The 11,691-nt window shown below is 39.2% G+C and overlaps 2 non-coding genes across 2 annotated transcripts; both read right to left on the bottom strand.

Annotated features, from left to right (window-relative positions):
* Positions 1 to 7,208: 7,208 nt before the first annotated feature.
* On the bottom strand, positions 7,209 to 7,292 carry TRNAY-GUA (transfer RNA tyrosine (anticodon GUA)). Its single transcript has one exon. It is a non-coding gene; the product is annotated as a tRNA-Tyr (tRNA).
* A 2,787-nt stretch (positions 7,293 to 10,079) lies between these two features.
* TRNAD-GUC (transfer RNA aspartic acid (anticodon GUC)) lies at positions 10,080 to 10,153 on the bottom strand. The gene has a single exon. It is a non-coding gene; the product is annotated as a tRNA-Asp (tRNA).
* Between the last annotated feature and the right edge of the window lie 1,538 nt (positions 10,154 to 11,691).

Below are 11,691 nucleotides of genomic sequence, written 5' to 3' on the forward strand. Positions count from 1 at the left end.
TAAGTATGGTTAGAAGTTAGCATTTTTATGTAGTATGTTTTTCATCCCTCTAACTTGATTGGGAAAGCTAGCTTTTTAAGAGCCAAGCCAAATCGCTTTGCCACCATTCGACACTGCATCCCCTGAAACCACGACTCAAGAGCAATCGAGTAACGATAACAAGCTGCTTGGCAATCAAACGGGTGAAAGGAACATTTTGGGAGGTCCATCAGCATGTGGACCACCATAAACCCAATCCCGGCAACCTGAATACCTTTAGGCATTTGATTACACTGCTTTCTGCGACTAAGTGTATACGTAAAAAACCAATATAAGCGGAGACGTACGACCCAGGGACGCCCTCGCGACTCTTTATCTCTAGCAATATTGTAGCACATGCGTCGCCTAGAGATAACGGGGCATGCTGATTTGACGTCATCTCATCTTCCTCCGGCTTATCACCTTTGTAAAAGTCTGTTGCCAGGTTCTAAAAATGGTAATGGCAACGGCAACATGGGACTCAACCCAACACCTATAGGCACGAGCTGTCGGCAACGTCTATTCAAATCAAAAAGGTATTTTTGCTTGGGCTATCGTTAATCGACTTTTTTCAAAGATAAGCAACGTCTTCAATACAATAAGGTAAGCTTAGCCTTTTCGCTTTCAATGGTATTTTGCGCTTTTTAAATGGTAAGCTTTAAAGTAAATCATACTTAGAAATCGCGAACCCGTGACGTGACGAAAATGCAATAACTAAACGGCAAGGTGTTTAGAAATCGCTATATCCTACGTGAGAACGCAAAGACTAAACTTTTCAGCATGCAATAATTAGAAATATAATGTTAAGACGCAAGGTATTGGCAAAAACATAATGTTGGAACACAAAAACTTACTTACTTACAATAAGGTGCTTATAAAACGTAATATTGAAATGTTTTGAAGGGCCAATCCTTTTGTCATGTCCCTCATTCGTTATGCTATTTTTATTTATTTTTTATAGACTTTCTTGCTTGCTTTGCTTTACTTTGTTTTGCTCTGCTTTGCAAAGCAAAGCTTTGAGGAGCTTTAGCGTATTGACTAAAAGAAGAGGGGCTTCAGCCACTCGACTGAAGGGAAGAGGGAAAGGCAAAGTGCAACGATTTGAATGGCGTTCGACCCTTTATGCGATTGGAAAATTCCAAACGTTGGATCCCTAAAAAGAAAAGTTACCACTTACTTAGCCAGCCATCGTTCCTTCAGTCCCTATCACCCATTACTCTTTGTAATTGCGGGCGCTAGCCCCACTTACTTGGCTGCATCGTATGAATATGGATTGAATAATCCATCAGGCGTAAACTCCAAAGTAGATAAGATTGCTTCTTATCCCCCTTTCCACATCGCGCTTCATCGCCTAAAGTGCCGGATGAAGTGCTGGTCTGATTTTAGGGGCGTGGTCATCTCGTCTAGGAAGCTATGGATGCCCTCATCGATAGCATACGTGGGCAACTATGTCAATAACAGACCTTACAAACAAAAAAGTCGTCTTTGTTGCGCGATTTTATGGGAATCTGGATTGCGGGTCGTGGGTCCATCTTTTTTGTTACACCAATGTGGATTACCGAGTGATTCGTAATCTGACCTCTCGCTTGCAATCTGGTCATCCCATAAGGCGGCAGAATCGATGGAGTGACATAGATTAGGTATTCAAGCTAACTTTCTGACGCGCCATTCGCTTACATCCATTGGTTTGTGATCCGGGGACTGTCCATGTATCGAAGCGGCTCGTTATCCTAATTTATTTTATCTAACACGATCTGGTTCCCGTACTGACCCAAGATATGCTTTTCAGTATTCACGCATTGACTATTGGGAAGGATTTCTAAAACCTAAGACCGAAAGTCCTTTTGCTTGCAAGTCACAAGTTTTCAGGGCCAAACAACTGAAACGAATCGATTATCACAAGAAACTGTGGCTTCGGTGGAATACGGACCCGGGCCCAAAGAATCATGAAGTTTGTTTCGTTTTCTAACATTAAGTGGCTATTTGGATAGCCACGTCCAGCTCCAATGAAAACTAGGAAAGAGAGACAACCATTTAATAACTCATAGGGGTAGAACTCACAGACAGGGCACCTCTTAGCAGCGCCAAGAGTAGGCAAGTAGCGGAATCAATTGAACCGCTTCGTCTCAGCGAGCTACCTCGAAACGCTTTACTAACTAGAGATTGCCTTTTTTTGTCTGTTAAGTAAGTCAAGAAACCTCCGTCTCATATTGGCAAGAATCAGGACAGAGAGATCGGATTCAATGCTAACAGATGCAAAATGAATTAACAATCTTTAGAGATAACGTAATAATAATTGGCAATGATTTCTTTTATGGTTTAGGTAGCTCAGTTGGTTAGAGCAAAGGACTGAAAATCCTTGGGTCAGTGGTTCAAATCCACTTCTAAACATAGCGAATTATTAGATTGAAATCTCTGGACAATTATATACTAAATGCAATTAAACCCGCAGCTTATGAGTCTTAGCTAAAGCTACAGAGCTCTCTATTTGTTTGATCCTAACATTAATCTTATTTTGATATTATTTGCAAACGATGCCAAAAGTGATCATTTCATTTTATTGCCTAAGTCTCGGACCTTACACCGGGTAGGTCCTTAACCCTTCCGCCCTGAATAGAGGCCTTTTATGATGAAATGTTCCGGCTACAAGTCAGTGGACATGCAGGAAGAATTGCTCAATATGCATTAGCTCTTGAACGTTTATGGCATTGAAGAAGAGAGAAACGCAAATCAAAGAAAAAATGAGATTGTTTAAAGCTAGAACAACAAAATAACCATCCTGGAAAGAAGAATTACCGACTATTATACTAAATTGTCAGTGGATGAGACCGGTTGAGTGATAACGGTCGGGGATGGAACTGCACGTGTTTATGGATTGAACAAAACTTAAGCAGTGGAAACGGTAGAATTTGCCAGTTTAAGGTGTCAAAGGAATGGCTTCGAACCGGGTTCAAATCCTATAAACGAATCATAGTTGTGCTTTGTTTGCTGTTTGGATTCGCCTTACCTGCTTATGCTTTTATAGCACAAGATTTTACCACCCACTTTATACCCATCACCAATATATTGCTGGGTTTATCATGGTAGGGGCCATATTCTTCATTAGGGATTATGATCCGGAACAAAACAAAGACAATGTATTGTCAAGAATGTTGGAGCATAAAGAAGCAATAATATCCCATTTAAGTTGGGCTAGCTTATTTCTAGGTTTCCACACTCTAGGTCTTTACGTACATAACGATGTCATGCTAGCCTTTGGAACTCCAGAAAAACAGATTCTTATTGAGCCCGTTTTTGCATTTGCATTATTGAAAAAGAAATATGGTTACGGATCTTTCTTAACTTTACAAAATACTTTAACCACCAAAGAATATTTGCTGAAAAAATAAAAGCTTTAGATAAAAGCCAATTTAAGCAACAAACTTGCAATTCACTCCAAGATACTAATTCAAATAATAGCTATAAGAAATGCAAACAAAAGAAACCGCATAATCCGGTTAATGATCATGATTGCAGGGACAAAGATAATGGTAAAAAAAAACAACCAGATTAATAAATATATATTATCATAGCACGCTAACTAAAAGGCATTAGCGCATTGATTATGGCTTTCAGCATCGAGGTGCTAAACCTTCCCTAAGATGTTTTGATCAGCTTGTTATCCCACAGAGTCACTCTTATCCTAAGAGTGACGGCTCTTCCACTTGGTTAGCACCGTTAAATCATAGCAGGCCAACTTTCTAACTATTTGACTGATAAGTATTGCAATCAATCTCCCGCACTCTTTGGCTGATTCCTGTCTCTGCATGTTTTCGTTACTTTCTATCTAAAAGGCCTACGCGCCAATCGCTTGCCATCGCTGCATATTGCTTTGCCAGGCCAGACAATGCAGCTGATCGCGAATATGGCTTATCGCATGCCATAGCAAAGACTGGCTATATCGCATTGATTATGTTTGTTTTCTGCGATCATAATATTTTTTATAGGTCTGGAGATCATAACATTTTTTATAGGTCTAGCAAGTGTCATAAAGCAGCAATCCGGCTAATTCATTTTATTTTGGGCAAGCGGGTGCCTTCGTGGTTAAGATTTTAGGGCGTCGAAACGGATTTTGGAACCTATTTACATTTTCTATGAAAGGAACGGTCAACGAGCCCGCCGGTACGGACGCCATTAAGAGGACCCCCAATAATTTATTGGGAACTGTACGAAGTATTTGAAAGACAGGGAAAAAGTACCATTCGGGTAATATTTCCAATGGAGTCGCAAAAGGATTTGCTGGTTCACCAATCATTGATGGTTCCGGAACCGCAAGACCCACAGTACATGCAAACGTCCCTAAAATGACTACTGGAAAAATATATAATGGGTCGAGTCCATTTATTAGCTTTTTCTAGTGCAGAAAACTTGTAATTCCTTACTATCTGGCATAATTGTCTTGTTTCATCCTGAATATGAAGTTAGTTGCAACAGGTTGCTGGAGGCAGCAAAAATAGTACAGGTTGCCAGGCTAAAGGATTGGTTCATTTTTTTTTTCAAGCCAATAAACTTATTTTTAGTGAAACTATTCATAATTCTGCGACTGGAGAGCAACCAACAAAGAAAGATGGAGATCCGGCATTATGGCGCGTGATCCTCCTAACCCTAGATAAAAGGTGGAAAGCGAGGATAAAGTGCTTTAGTTAAGTGTCATTGCTTATGACGTTATTGCTGTAGCCTCAAGGAGGTTTGGCCATTGCTTCAACCTTCCCGAATTCCTGCAGATTCGGGTCGTTTTCCGCCACCGGAACGTCTTGAAATAATTCCCATATGGTGCGGGAGACTCAATTGATCTAGACTCAGAAGCTGGGATTTGACCCTTTCCATCGATCGGTTGGGCCAAAGCATTTACTGGCTTAAAGGCCTAAGAAAGAATTACTAACTGGTATTTGCGCAATTTTTCCCGTTGCTTTTACGGAACCCCCTTCCTGTATGGTCGAACCATCGCCCATCAGTACTTAGCCAACATTATCAGATTCTAAATTCAAAGCGATGCCTACTGTACCATCTTCAGATTCTACCAATTCTCCAGCCATTACTTTGTTCGAACCATGAATGCGGGCTATTCCATCTCCCACTTAAGGTACAGTGCCAGTATTAACAATTTCCATTTCTGGGGATCGGATGGGTCAAAAACAGCTAATTCGTATAAAGCCATTGAACCCGCAATACTGGCCGGAAACGGCGAGCAGACAGTCTTTGATTCATAGCAGTGCAGCTCTTGACGTACGGGGCTTTCCCTTACTTTGTTTCCGGAGTACAGTAGCTAAAGAGTGCAGTATTTGACTATTTATTAGGCATTTCCTTCGACCGGAAAAGTGGCCATTGGTTCACGATACGAATACTGTTCTAGGGATGTCGCTAATAGTTTCTGCTAGACAGAAGTACTGTTTTGAACGGGCTGGCTCAGCAGCAACTCCTGGTACTGTAGCCGTGGGAACGACGGTTCGGTACTCGTTGCTGTGACTGAGCCTAGGGGTTGTCTTTCATAACAATAGCAAGTTCGTAACTGATAGGTGCAAATAGGGTTGTGTTTATACAAGTTCGACAAAAAAGGAAAAGCAATGAATCCTTTGGTTTCCGGTAGATGGAAGATCTGCATGAGCGATACAAGAATTCTTGTATAATAACAATCGATTAATAAGAACCTATTCGGCCAATCCAAACGGGTTGCGCCATAGCAATCTTTGTTGTAAAAAAAAAATTCGCTCTAAACCCATCTGGCCATATTTCTTTTTTTTAATAAAAAGGTCATTTGACATCAATTTTGTAAGATAAGGTGAATATTTTGGTCAAAACTGGCTTTGAATAAAGGTTACGAGAACTGGCTTTAAATAAGGATACAAGAACTGGCTTTGAATAAAGGTTACGAGAACTGGCTTTGAATAAGGATATATTCAATTAATATTATCTAATTGAATATTTTCAGTTTGAGTAGATACTGTATTTGTTTCTATAGACTCAAATAAAAATGGTCTTTCTTGATTACATTATTAACCATTTCTGGAACATCTATATTTTCAATAGATTTACCTCTTGATACACGATCAGATATCCTTAATAAATTTTAAGAAATTATTATCAATTCTTTCTTCTATTTGATATAAATTATTTGTTGTATTTCTTAAATTATTCAAAGAATATCCATAAACATCAGAAACAGACCGCAGAGCTTAAGTAAGTCTTTGCTATACCTAAGTATTTTAAAGAAAAATTGAAAATATGGATCCATTGCTTAGAAATTTGAGAGAATATCAGACATTGAAGAACTCTTTCGACGCTCATCTTAATCATATTATATACCTTACTGAAAACGATAACAGCACGGGAAGGGAAGCTTTGGCGAGACCCTTAAATGAATTACATCAGGTAATATTACCTAATCTAAGAGATTATTTATCCAAGGGTTCCCCTTATGGTGAACCTTTTACTGGATTTGTAAGGAAAGCCAATTTATGCATTCGTAAATACCATGAAATGGGGGATAATTATTATCCGCAGACAGTCAAACAGCTACTGCCTTTATTAAGAGATACCCAACAAACGTCTGATGCTTGCATACAGCAGCTAATCTATATATGGCCTAGCATTTGTAGTACGTTAGAGCCGTCTGTGGTGGATTTTTATCCTTTTCTGTTTAAGTATTTAACGATGGATGAGTTTGCACCTATTGCAATTTGTTTTATCTTCAGTTTGCTACTTTCTTTTATCCTAATCATGGTTTCTTTTACATTTACAGGTAAAAAAACGGCAGATCCAGAAAAATTGTCAGCTTACGAGCGTGGGTTCGATCTCTTTAGTGATGCTAGAAGTCGATTTGATATATGATTTTATTTGGTCCTTTTTCTATTTATTATTTTCGATTTAGAAGTAACTTTTTTATTTCCTTGGGCAGTTTTTTTAGAAAAGATAGGTTAGTATGGATTTTGGTCTATGATGCTATTTGTTTGGATTTTGACTATTGGTTTTCTCATCGAATGGAGGAAAGGCGCCCTTGATTGGGAATAAATGGTTTGCGACGAACTCGCTTAAACTCCTTTCGAAAAATGCTATTTAAGCATTCAAATCTTATCTAGTGCTTGGGTCTGTCCCAACACCCATTAAATGCAAGAAAGCTATTTAAGAATAAAGAAAAGGTTCAAATACTTTATTAGGAGAGGCAGGATTTGAACCTGCGAAGAAGGGTTTCCAACAGATTTACAGTCTGTCGCTTTTAACCACTCAGCCACTCTCCCGGGTTGCTTGGATTTAGACCAAAGCACACTTCTCGCCGGCACTGCCCAGTCCAGGATTTCAAAAAACTTTACTGCCCTGACGCACTTGAACGGAATTGATTGATACGTTATGAATCTCTCTTATTACAATGTTACGTTTTATTGGGTTCATATTTAGAATTCTGAATGTTCTATTCCTGCGAAATGTGTCATTTTTTTTGTTTAATATTGCATTTCTGTTCCTATTCATATGGGATTTGACTTTTAGATTTCTAGGGAATCTTTTATTCCTTTGTACTTTGCTATTTTTACTTTTGCAAAAAAGACTCCTAGAAAAAAAAACTATGAACCCCGCGATAGCTACAGTATATCCGCCCTTCATCAGATTGAGAATCAACCCCTTGACCTTTTCACGATCACGCCAAATCTTGGTCAATTCAATCCAAACCATTTTCCTGTCTAATGGTTTTAGCAAAATAATATTGGGTTTATGTGGCTTTGACAAAATAATTTTTGGCTCTTCCACTTTGGGGCTTTTGAGTCCTGCATTCGCCAAAACCATATTACGCAAGTGTAATAGTTTAATTAGATTCCTGCTTCCATCATAACTTATGTTTTCGTATTTTAACGGGTTCACCGAATATCATAGGGCGCCTTCGCGCAACGAAATAGAACTGAAACTATGCAGTTATCCTAGGCTTCAGCATTATTACATAAGCCTGGCTTCCGAACCGTACATGAAACTGATGGCCTCATACGGCTCTTCCCATTGTATCGAGCCCTTTCCTATTTAATCATGACACAAGGTTAGGCTTGTCTTAAGTTATGTAGAAAGGTCAATTCAATACGTAATCGAAATGATACATGCTCTAACACACATTACATTTATTATATACGATTTATCATTATCTACTACATTATTAAAAATTAATGGGTTTCCGCGTCGGCTTTAAAGCTTAAGGAAAAATCCCATTTTCAAAAACATACGGCTTGGCCGGCCCTCCTTTGGGGGAGCTTTTGAAAGTTACTCCGTTTCCCAACCGAAAGTCTGGACGCGAGCCATACTCCGTGGGGAGCGCGGCGAGCGTAGATGGCCTATCTTAGACAAAGCTATCAATAACTTACCCTTTTCGGACGTTCAAAAAGGCTCAATGGCGATCCCCAATCTGTCGTTGCCCTGCTCTCTCCCGCTGCTATGATGACGAGTCCTTAAGTATAATCAGCACTGTTAATTGTCAGGCCACGAAGCTTACACTCATTCATTTTTCATCTTGCGCTTCAAGCCTTCTGCTTCTACAGCTCTAAGGGCAGCCATTCCTTTGCTAAGGCTTGAAAGTCAGCTGAATATTTCAGCTATTGGCAGGAGGTCTTGACGATTTCTTTTTGCCTTTGATTGGAGTTTACATTACTAATATAATAGCGCTGGCTATTTTACAAGACCAACGGATCACACCGGGGAATAATGAGGCGAAGTCCATTTTGCTTTCCCTTATTCTTGTTTGGTCTTTTATTCCAAGCGATGTTTGTGATATTTATGATGGTTTGTAAAAAAAAGGTGCTTGTAAAATATTTTGTTATTTTTGCTATTCATCAAGCATTGTCTGCTAACAGGATCATAAGCTAATCAATATCACTTTTAGGTTACGGTGGCCAAAAATCAAGTTTCCTTGTTATGTTGTTATCCCGGCCAAGCAAAAACATAGCAACTATCCGTATCTATGACTTCGACATATGACTTTTTCTCAATAAGCAAGCTTTTGAATAGAAAAAGGTTGCTTATTGAGATCCACTTTTCTTTTCCTTGTCCGGAACAGATACTCTTTCCTAACGAACTCTTACAAACCAGAAATTTTGTGACTTTTGCCCCTATACTATTCACTGAGGATAGAGGGACTTGAATCCTCACGGTTCTGCAAAAACTAACGGTTTTTCCTTAGTGTATCCGACAATCGGAAAATAAGGCCTAAAATAAGCAGGAATAATGCCGGCAAATAAACAATAATAAGGCCAGGTTTTTACAATGTGTATTTGCAAATAAGGCCAGCTTTACTGGTTTTTCCAACGTGTATCCGGGAGCATTACAATCTATCCGTACTCTCGTTTCCACTTATTTACCTTACTTTATCGCCTCCCAAAGTTGCAAAGATCATCCTATCCATTGCAGCACTATTGGCGCCCGACTGTTTGCCTTTACTTCCGTCCGAAGCCGCACCATGATATGGCAAAAGCGTGATGGCTATTCTCGTTGTTTCCAGGATTTTCTGGTTCCCCGCAAATGAAATAACTGGCACATTAGGATGTATGAACATAGTTCTATTGACTGAAACTTATTAACGTACATGGTTAATGATTAGATCTAAAAATGTTGGCGCAGGTGAAGAAAGCGGAAAAAATACTAGATCAAAGATAAAAGGATCCCACCCATCCGCTCTGCATCTGAAACAGAATTACTTCCGAGCCTGAGCATAGCGATAGGTATGCTAAGCGGTTCGGTGTGTTTCCGGGGGAACAGTGATGGAACTGGTTGTTAGACCCCTGGACAACTGGTATTCTGGACTTGGGGATAAGGATGCAACTATCATAAACTTTATGGTGGAAAAACCTGATAGAATGGAATGTGCAAAGTGGATCTATTGGTACTACCTATATTACACTTCCTTGGGGGTGAACGGAGGAGCGATTCAGATCACACACCAGCAAAGGATACTTACAAGTCGTACGGCTTGGTTCCGTTTGGTTACCGATGGACCCGCAACCTGCTGCAGCAAATTTCATGCGGAAGACTAGACCGCCCATGCCCTATTGATTCGAGAAAAACGGGAATCGAACCCGCGGCTTCTGATATGACAAACCAGCACTCTAACCAACTGAGCTATTTTCCCACGCGTAATCAATGGCTACAAATAAATTATCTGCCGACAGAATTCTCAATCAGCATTAAAATGCCCATAAACTGGCTCAAACAAAACTATCGCAGATAAGTGGCCTAAAATAAGGAACAAAAGGCAAACTTATATCATATTAGCGTTTAATTTGAAACTTTCTATTTGCCATTATCCCAGCTATGTCCTTAATGAAATTTCGTATATTCCTGCACTTTACATCCCCTAAGACAGTTGGCTTAGAGGTATAGAGCAGGCAGCAAAATGCAAATGTTTGTTATGTCAGATCAAGCCAATTAACGCTTTCTCCATTCACCACATCAGCAGGTAGCCAATATCTGTTAATTGACGCCTTCCCGGCTTTTCTATTAGAACTTATGTCAAAAAAACCCTTTCCCCGGCTTCGTTTCATGGGCCAATCGTCTGAATTGACGTAGCCATACAATAGAAAATATTAGCTGCAAAGATACAATCGGAGAGTTCCCACATGACATAGAAACTTCCATTCGAAAAAATAAAACTGATACAAAAGCAAATTCCAATAAGGTCTTAGTTAAATAATCAGTCATGATTCCATTAATCCTATAATGTCAAATAAATGTTTTTTTTTTGCAATTAAGTCTAGCGATCAAATCGCATAAATTTCTTGATCTTAATGCTCTCAAGAAAATGACATAACGTATCCGATATCATTCCAGGCGGTACTCGTGCAGCAAAAGCATTTCATCAAAACCTTTGGGTCTAGTGAAGCCTGGATTATCCTTGTCTCTTAAAAAGCAGTAATACTATGCAATTTGATAGCAACTTTAGCGATTTCAATTAAAAACAACATGGACAGGCTATTAATATTTGATTGTTTAAGGCCTATTGGCTTTTATGCGAATCTGAATGGCTTTATCGGTGGGTTTTCGAGCCTTTCTAGCTGGTCTTTGGGCTTTTTTCGAATGAATGATTGTTTTCGTAATCGATTAACGGAATGGATTTGTAAACCATACGGAATCACTATTTACGGAAATAGGATAAGTAACTAATTTATGCAATTCCTCCGGAGAGATGGAATCTATCAGAGATACAATAGAGATTCACGATCGATTGGCTTCGGATATAGCTATAAAATCTTTACGTACATTCAGTACAACTAAACTATCTGGGATTTCGCGTGTTATCAATCCTTCAAAGCATTTCTACATCTTTAAGAAACGTGGACTGGAATGCGGGCGTTCTTCACGTCTCATATGTGTCCAATTGGTTGAGAAACCACCGATCCATTTGGAATTGATACAACTTGAATTAGTCTTTCCCGCCACTCTCTTTATCATGTCGTTATATAAAGAATCAGTATTCATTAACAATAAATGGCCATCTTTACAGGTAATGGATCCAAGCGCATTACGAGCAATCCTTAAGGATAAAAATGTTTTCTACAAATCCACAATAGCTCTTCCGTGCCTAAAGCCATATAAACATTTTTAATAAAATGGCACGAAAGGTTTCCGATAGCCTAAATGTGCGCCTGTATCCAGTAATCCCTAAAAAAT

This window comes from Lygodium microphyllum, unplaced genomic scaffold (assembly GCF_053477565.2).
Source record: "Lygodium microphyllum isolate KBCC unplaced genomic scaffold, Lygodium_microphyllum_v1.1.10 scaffold_42, whole genome shotgun sequence".
In the NCBI taxonomy this organism is placed as follows: Eukaryota; Viridiplantae; Streptophyta; class Polypodiopsida; order Schizaeales; family Lygodiaceae; genus Lygodium; species Lygodium microphyllum.